The sequence below is a fragment of the Balaenoptera borealis genome (assembly GCF_965194805.1).
Source record: "Balaenoptera borealis genome assembly, chromosome: 13".
Taxonomy (NCBI): Eukaryota; Metazoa; Chordata; class Mammalia; order Artiodactyla; family Balaenopteridae; genus Balaenoptera; species Balaenoptera borealis.
This window is the reverse complement of record NC_138870.1, coordinates 90919768-90928365: the sequence shown is the minus strand read 5'-3', so window position 1 is coordinate 90928365 and position 8598 is coordinate 90919768.

The window sequence follows — 8598 nt, the reverse complement described above, 5'->3', positions numbered from 1 at the left end:
GCAAAAAAAAAAAAAAATAAATAAAAAATAAACATCTATAAATCATTTAAAAAAAAAAAAAAAAAGGTTAAAGACCACTATTATAGGGAAGAAGTATAGATTAAAAAGATTGGCCATGAATTGGTAATTGCTGAAACTGGATGATGAGTACACAGAAGTTTGGCGGTATATTATTCTCCCTAATTTTGCACATGGTTGGAGTTTTTGTAATTAAAAGATTATTAAAAAAAAAAAAAAGAAAATAGAGAGTGGGGGGTAAGAGTGAAAGCCTGGAGACCAGTTAGGAGACAACTGCAATAATCCAGGTTTGTGCCACATAATATGTTTCCTTGGTTTCTAAATTATCGACAAGAGTATGATAATGTTACTCAAGTGATTTATTCAACCCACCACACCTCATGCACAATTAATGATACCCACCTCCCCTCCAAAGGGGAGGACCCCAAGTGCTTTGCAACCTGACTTGTCAAGCAGAATATGAAGAAGTCTTTATCTAATTGAAAGAGTGGGGGAGATTTTAAATAGACAACATGCAATTAGCCAAATTAGAATAGACACAGGACAACAAGGCTCACACCCCCTACAAAAATCAAAAACAAAAGCAGCCCAGCCCCAGACTCAGGTGATCTGCAGAGAAGACCTGGGACCAAGGCTTTTTGTTGACTTCATGATAGAAGGGGTTCATCACAAATATTGAGATTTGGATAGCCAAAAAGGAAAGATATTTCCCCCCTTCTACTGCACATATTAAGCTGGCCCTGGGGTCAGGAAAGTCTCCTGATAATCGGCAGTCATACCTGATAGGGTCTGGCTGAGATAGATGTACTCAATGGCCATCTATTGGTACCAGAGATTTGTTGAGCAGTGGAGTCGGGGGAAGAGGTTGGCAGACACTCTTTTTTTTAAATTGAAGTCTAGTTGATTTACAATGTTGTGGCAATCTCTGCTGTACAGCAAAATGATTCAGTTATACATGTATAGACATTCTTTTTTTAATATTCTTTTCCATTATGATTTATCCCAGGAGATCGGATACAGTTCTCTGTGCTATACAGTAGGACCTTGTTGTTTATCCATTCTAAATGTAACAGTTTGCACCTACCAACCCCAAACTCCCAGTCCATCCCTCTCCTGACCCCCTCCCGCTTGGCAACCACAAGTCTGATCTCTCTGGGCAGACACTCTTGTTGCCTTCCCATCACCACTCCTCCCTTCCTTCCACTAAGAGGAATCCTCACCTTTATCCTCTCTGCTCTGAATGGCCAAGTCCCTGTGCAGACCGGGCCCTTCTCTACCCCAGGGATGACTCTTTATTGGTCTTTGACAGCTGTGGGTTCTTGTTCTCCTTGGTAAGTGTGGTGGCCATGAGAATGCATCTCTTAGATCCCCTAATGCAGGGAGCATAACTGGACATCGGCCCACCTGCTGTGCTTGAAAAGCCGTCATTGATTTGATCATGACTCATGCTTCCCATGGGCTGCTCCCAGCCAATGACAGTATGTGGCAGGGATATTAAGGCAGGCTTGTTCCTGGGAGACACAGGACTCTCCGGCAGGTCACTTCACCTTGAGTGCTCCCCAAAAGTTTTGCCGAACTTTCCTTAGGCTGCACTGCAGGGTAAGATGCTTTCACCCAACCTTCCTTGCTTCTCTCCCCTCCTCACTCAGGGTCAGACCTGCATTGCTATCTGATGGGTCTTCCAGACTCTTCAGCTCCCTCCCCATTTTCTCTCACAGGCATTTCCCTAATAAATTTCTAGCTTGTTTAATCCTATCTCAGCATCTGCTTCTTAGAGAACCTGAACCAACACACCAAGTAAAAATTAAAGTGTGGGCATGTGATACAATTTTGGCCAATGCAATGCAAAGGGAAGTTGGGTGGGAGGAGCGGCTTCCAGGAAGCTTGTCTTTGTTTTTAGAAAAGGGACTCAGGGTAGGACAACTTTTTTTCTGCCTTAGCACTAGGGATAGGTCCAGATTTTGTGGAGCATAAAGCTTATATAATTTGAAGCACCTTCTTTATGTAAAAGAATACATATACTTTTTATTTTTGAAAATTTCACAAAAGTATATGGCCATTTGAGTACATTGCTAAGCCTTGAAGGGGCCTATGAAAGTGAGGGACACTGAAGCTTAAGTTTCATTAGTTTCATGGCAATCTGCCTCTGCTCTTGATGTTGCCATCAACATGTGATGACTGAAGCTGGGGCAGCTATCCTGGGACCATGAGGGGAGCCAGCCCAAGAGAATGAGCCAACACAATGGAAGGAACACATGCTTGTTGATGTTTCTGAGCTACCTGAGTTTCCAACTCTGGAAGTACCCTATCTCTGCATTTAGGGTTATAAGAGCTAACAAACTAATAAATGTTCTTATTCTGTAAGCCAAATTTAGTTGGGCTTTCTTTTATTTGTAACCCAAAGTGTTTTAACTGATACAGATTTATTTCTGAAAAGGTTTCATCTGCCAACCCCATTCTCTGTTATGCATTAGATGAAGAAGATCGGTCTGGGATAAGAAAAGAAAGGAGAGGCAAGGAGGTAACTGCAGAACAATTGGGTCTGCACAGCTGATGTTTCCTTGTAAAATCCAGCCATTCTTCTAAGATGAAGTGAATGAATGATTGAGTTGCAGAATTCACTTGCCTCTGGGAAAATGGTGAGGGCCCTAAAGAAGAGGAAAATGACCTAGACTTTGGTTGTGACATGGAGCAATGAATCGGTGGAGAGACAACAGGATGGCACTTAAATCACATCAAAACTACTCTGGGCTATCCTTGCTGTATCGCCATGGAATGCAGCAATGAGAACTTTGCAAGGGAAAAAGCACTGGCATTGAACCATAGGCCTTCATGGCACACATAAAGTCCTCTACTTGGGCCAACAATAAAAACTGGTATCTTGGTGGCTGTCAGCTAATAATAGCCAATGACATGTATTGAGCCCCGGGTTTATGTCAGGCACTGTGCTAGCACTTTACACACAGGGTTTCGCTTAATCCTCACAGAAAGTTTGTGATAGAAGAACTGTTATCCCCTTTTACAGATTAGGAAATTGAGGTTCATAAAAGTTGAATAACTTGCCCAAAGTCACATAGTTATGAAATGATGGAGCCAGAATCAAATCTCAATAGTTTGACTCTAGCGCTAGCTTTTTCTTGCGTCATTTTCTTCTATTTCAAGACCTTCCTAATTTTCCCCAAACTTTTAATATAAAAGGCCAGATAGTAAATATTTTCAGCTTCACGGACAAGTCTCTGATACAATGATTCCGCTCTGCCATTGCAGTGCAAAGCTCGCCATGACAATGAGTGTAGCTGTGTTCCAATAAAACTTTATTTGCAAAAACAGGCAGTGGGCCTGACTTGGTTTGTGGGTTATATAGTCTGCTGACCTCTGCACTATGTCATCACTCACTTGCTTCTCCTATTCGCTCTCCCATTGCTTCTACCACCTGCTACAACCATGCCCATTCCTGGTGGCATACAGAGTCCAGATGACTCCAGTTCAGTTGTGACAGCACAGGAAGATCACTGTGAAGCTATTGAAGCTTCAGCTACATCGGGGCACTTGTACAGGCTTCTTCTAAGGCCCTAGGTGGGTCTCTAGCAGTGGAATTGCAAAGGGAGATATATACAGATATAGATATATTTAATTTGCATAAGAAAGATATTTTAACAATACCTCCTTTCCCTCCTACTTCCCCTCACGCAGGAGGCATTGAAATGGTCATGGGCATTTTGGGGGTCTGGCCTAAGAGGAACAATTTAGTTTGGTTCCAGGAGGATATTTTTGCGGTTCACAGTCATATATGTGTGTGGTTAGGCTATTGCCTGCCACCTAGTGTGGGAATGGCTTCCAGAGCACTCCTACGACCCACTGTGGCACTCGTCGTCCATCATCGTAACCTGAAGGTGTAGGGCTAAAGATGACACAGTGCCAGGAAATTGTCCTACAGAGCCTGGCACTGGAAGCAAGTGGGTGGCAGGGAGAAACAAGGCTTACAATGTAGGAAGGCATTGCCCTGTCTGCGGAAAATTCCTTAAAGCATCAGACATGTCAATTTCTTAGTGCAGGACTGGGTTCTCAGCCATGTCTAATCAAACCAGAATTTCTCTCTTTCCAGGAAGATACTTGATCATGCAGCATACGTGACTGTGAATGCACTACACATTTTTTACGGGTAGTGCACAAAACAGTAAGGCGCTTAATGAATGTTAGCTATTTTATTTCATCTTACCCTCATTGTTCTACAAAAACGAGTGGAAAATAGAAAATTGATAACATTGGTATTAGTACTAAGAAACATGGCTCTCAGAAATGTAACACAATATTAAGAACCAAGAGGAAGAACATGGAGCAGACAAATCAGTGGCTTTTCAGCCTCATGTTGACGCTTACTGATGTAAGCTGGCCAACCATATCCATTGGTGAAGGAAAAGAATAAGATGAAAGAACACGTAAAAGTATGGGAGCCATATCATCAAAGATGATGCATGACTGTGTTTCCACTGTGTTTCTGCAACTGGGAGGAAGCCTCCCCTCCTTCATCTCTTATGACATTTAACTTAACACATTTTCAGCAGGTCATTTGTATAAAAGTTGGGCAGTGACTATGACACCTGATGTCCCCAAGCCTCAGCTTCTTGATCTGTAAAATGGGGATGATACTAATATGATTATTGTGAGACTTGCACTAGGAAATGTGTGTGAATGTGTGTAGCAGAGGGTCAGGCCACCAGTGGGTGCTCAATATGTTTAACTCTCTTCCCCACACCCAGTTGTTGAACATGGAGGGACCAGCAGGGCAACTTTAAGGGCCTTGTTTGCCAACGTTCCTACCATTTCCCCAGTCTGTCCACGGGCTTAGGGATGGTGCTGAGTAACATCCTACACTTGCTCAGAAATGACTTCAATTGTCTGCAGTAGGTGCAGCTCCCTGGTCTGACATGAGAGTGTCTGGCAACCCTGTGCCGCTAGGAAATAGATCCAGAGTGATGAGTGCTCCAGAGAAGGTATGAAAAGGAAGGGAAACACCCTGAACCTTTGCGGGGAAGAAGAAATAATGGAGACCTGATCCTCATTGAACTGGCCCTGAACTTGATCCTTGGAGAGAGGTGCCTATGCCATGAGTATTTCACCCTCGCATCTATCCTGCAAGCTGGAGATTCTTATTCCCTTTTCACAGATGAGGAAACTGAGGCACACAGGTTCCAAGGGACTTACCCAAGGACACATGGCAGGACAGGGGCAGAGCAGGGCTAGAGCTCCAATTCCCTGAATCCATCTCTAGTGCTCTGTGGCACTCACACCTCCCCCATCACAGATTCCATGGCTCTCCCCCCTGCTCATGGCCAAGGGTTTGGGATGGCTTCCCTGGTCCTGCTCTACCCCTACCACCTACCCCCTACCACACAAGAGGAAAGACATTCTGTAATGTTGCTCTCCCTGATAAGCCAAGCATCTAGAAATTCTGTCTAAGGTCATAGGGGTGTCTCTAAGGATGCAGGACCTTGAATTCCAAGTCCAGAGAGCTTGGTCTCTATTTTTAGGAGTTTATCAGAAAGAAAACACTCTATTCAAGATCTTCACTCATTCATTCATTCATTCATTCCAGTGTGTGATGAGGGTCTGCTATGTATCAAGAGCTGTGCTGGGTGCAGGGATACAATGGTGAACATGATAGAAGCGGTTCCTGTCCTCCTAGACCTTGCAGTCCAGTGGGGAAGACAGACAAAAAGATGCGCATACAAATAAAACACGTGACTGCAAAGGGTGATGCGGATTAAGTAGGAGTCCAAATAGGAAGCTGAGATAGAGACTGTAACTCTGGTTCAGGAGTTGCAGGGAGGCCCCTCTGAGGAGGTGACATTTAAGCCTTAGTCCTAAAGGATGCAGAGGAGGCAGCAAACAAAGGGTGAGGAGTGGGGGTGGGGAAGGTTCCAAGGTAAAGGGAACAGCACGTGCCAAGCCCTGAGACAGGAAAGTTGGGCCTGTTTGGAGAGCTAAGGAGGCCAGTGTGGCTGGAGCATAGGGAGAGACGAAGAGAGTGGTCAGAGCTGAGTTTGCAGAGGTTGTCAGCCAGCTAACGGAGGGCCTTGTAGTCATGGGAAGGAGCCGGGTTTTACTCTGAGTGCCACAGGAAGCCACTGAACTTGAAATGCATTGCTTTCTAGCTGTATTTTGATGTTATAGTAAATCTGTACAAATGTGAAAGTCTCAATTTGGACATTCATCTCATGGTAGGCTGAATGAATTAATAACCCCAATTCTTCACCCCTCTCTATATCCATGTGCCTTTTCATATGACTTTCCAATTCTTCTCAATAAAGATTCACCTAGAATCTGGGCTGGACATATGACTTACCTTGAAAGGACTGTTAGCAAATGTGATGCAAGCAGAGACTTGGAAAAGCACTTTCATGTTTCTACTTCCTCTGTCATCATAAAACATATCTGGCCTAGCTGGAAGGAGAAAGACATGGATCAGAGCTGGGACCCAGTCATCTCATTTAAGGCCATCCTAGATCAGCCAACAGACAGCCAGTTCCCATACCTGGAAGTGAGCATAGCAGAACTGATTAGTCAAAACACAACTGATCACAGGCACGTGAGTGAGCCCAGCCAAGATCAGCTCAGCCCAGAACAGTTTGACCGTGCAGACTTGTTAGCTAATAAATGTTTATTGTCACATGTCATTGAGGTTTTGTGGTTGTTTGTTACACAGCGTTATAGTGGCAATAGATAACTGACATACACTTCAAACTGAAGCTGCTTCAATCTAAACTCCTGAAACCTCAAAATCAATTGTTCAGATGGAGTGTCTGGATGGTTTAGCTCCTTCCAACACGAACTCTGGAAACTTGTATCTTGTATTCAAATCCCAGCTCTGCAATTTATTACCTGTCAATGATTGCACAAAATATTTCAATTCTCTGAGCCTCAGTTTCCTTATCTGTAGGATGGGTTTAATGATTATACCCACCACATAGGTTGTTAGAAGAATCAAATGAGAAAACACTTCGTAGATGTTAAACACTCTCTCTACAGCTTTTAGTTGTAATCACCAACATATTCCTATATGGGGAATGGAGAATAAAAGCAAAAAGGAAATAGAAGCAGCCTGGAAAGCATGGCCTGGGGAGGATATATAAGAACTTTTATAGAGCCTTGTGTTGACAGTCTGCTGTGGTTAGTAAGTTGCATCTGTTGTAGGGAAGAACCAGAGAACATAACATGTTCCATGGGGCATGACGTGCTTTGGTTGGAAATCACTTTTCAGGTGATGGATTGAAAAGGATAGCCAGAAGCTAAGAAACTGTCAGGCCAGTGTTACGAGCACCCCAGAGGTGGCCTCCCAGGCTGGCATCATCCACAACAGCACAAGGAGGCATCAACCAGCAGTGCTCCACTCAGCAGAAGTAAATGGTCAAGGTGTCCTACCTGTTAGACATGGTCCTGAGACCAACAGTGGCTGATCTGGATAAGGGTCACTCTCACCAGCCAGACAGCATCTGAGGGTTGTTCCTCCTCCTGTTCTCTGATCCCACCTCCTGCTTCCTCCAAGGCCCTGCCTCACTGATTCCTCCCTCTTGCCTCTTAAACCCCTGCCTCTTCCTGCATCCAAATGTGCCCAAGCACCCCTATTACAAAACCATCTCTCCACCGGGCCACGCTCACCCTCCTTCCTTTCCTGCAACACTTCTTCAGAGAGTTGCCTACACGTCCCACTTCTTCCTAACTCTCCACGTTTGCCTTCACTTCTCAGAAGCATTCAATTCTAGTTGTTTCTTGGTCCCCAACAACCAACTGTTTATAAAAGCCCAGAGACTTTACATCCTTAATATCTCTCACTTCCATTGTCTTGTTGTTTGGATGTCTATGACCTTGGTTTTGATCCTTTTTTTTTTTTTTTTTTTAGAAAGTTGCAATAATCTCTGGTCTCTTTCTTTACTAATCTACATTCCATATCATTTCTGAACTCTTCTCTCTGAATCACAGTTCTGAGCCTGGCTTTCTCCTGCTCAAAACCTCTCAGTGGCTCCCCACTGTCCACAGAAATAGTTTGAATTCTCTAGATTATCTCGAAGACCTTCATGCTTTGGTCTCATCCTGCTTTCCAGTTTATTTCCCACCACGTTCATTCATGAGTCCTATGCTCCCATCAAACTTAACTATTCTTTATTCCTTGTGCATACTGAGTACTTGAATACCTCTGTGCCTTTGTTTATGCAGTTCCCCCTTCCTAGCAGTCCATCCCCGCAATTTCTACACACCTAAATCATACCAAATCTTCAAAGCCCAGCATAAATACTTCCTCCTCCATAAGCCTTATTTTATCTTTTCAGGAGAAAGCAATCTTTCCCTTCTCCTTCCCTAGAAATGGATACTTTTGTAGCTTTTAGTATAGTTTTTGTACGTATTATATCTCCCATATTGGACTAGGACTTCTTGAGAATACAATGCATCTTTGTATCACTGCAATACTCAGCACTGTGCATTGCACATAACTGCCCGATTAGCATTTCTTGAACATAGAAATGAGTGTATTTAAAATACCATTGGCATAAAGATGATAACCATAAGTCATAATCGCCGACA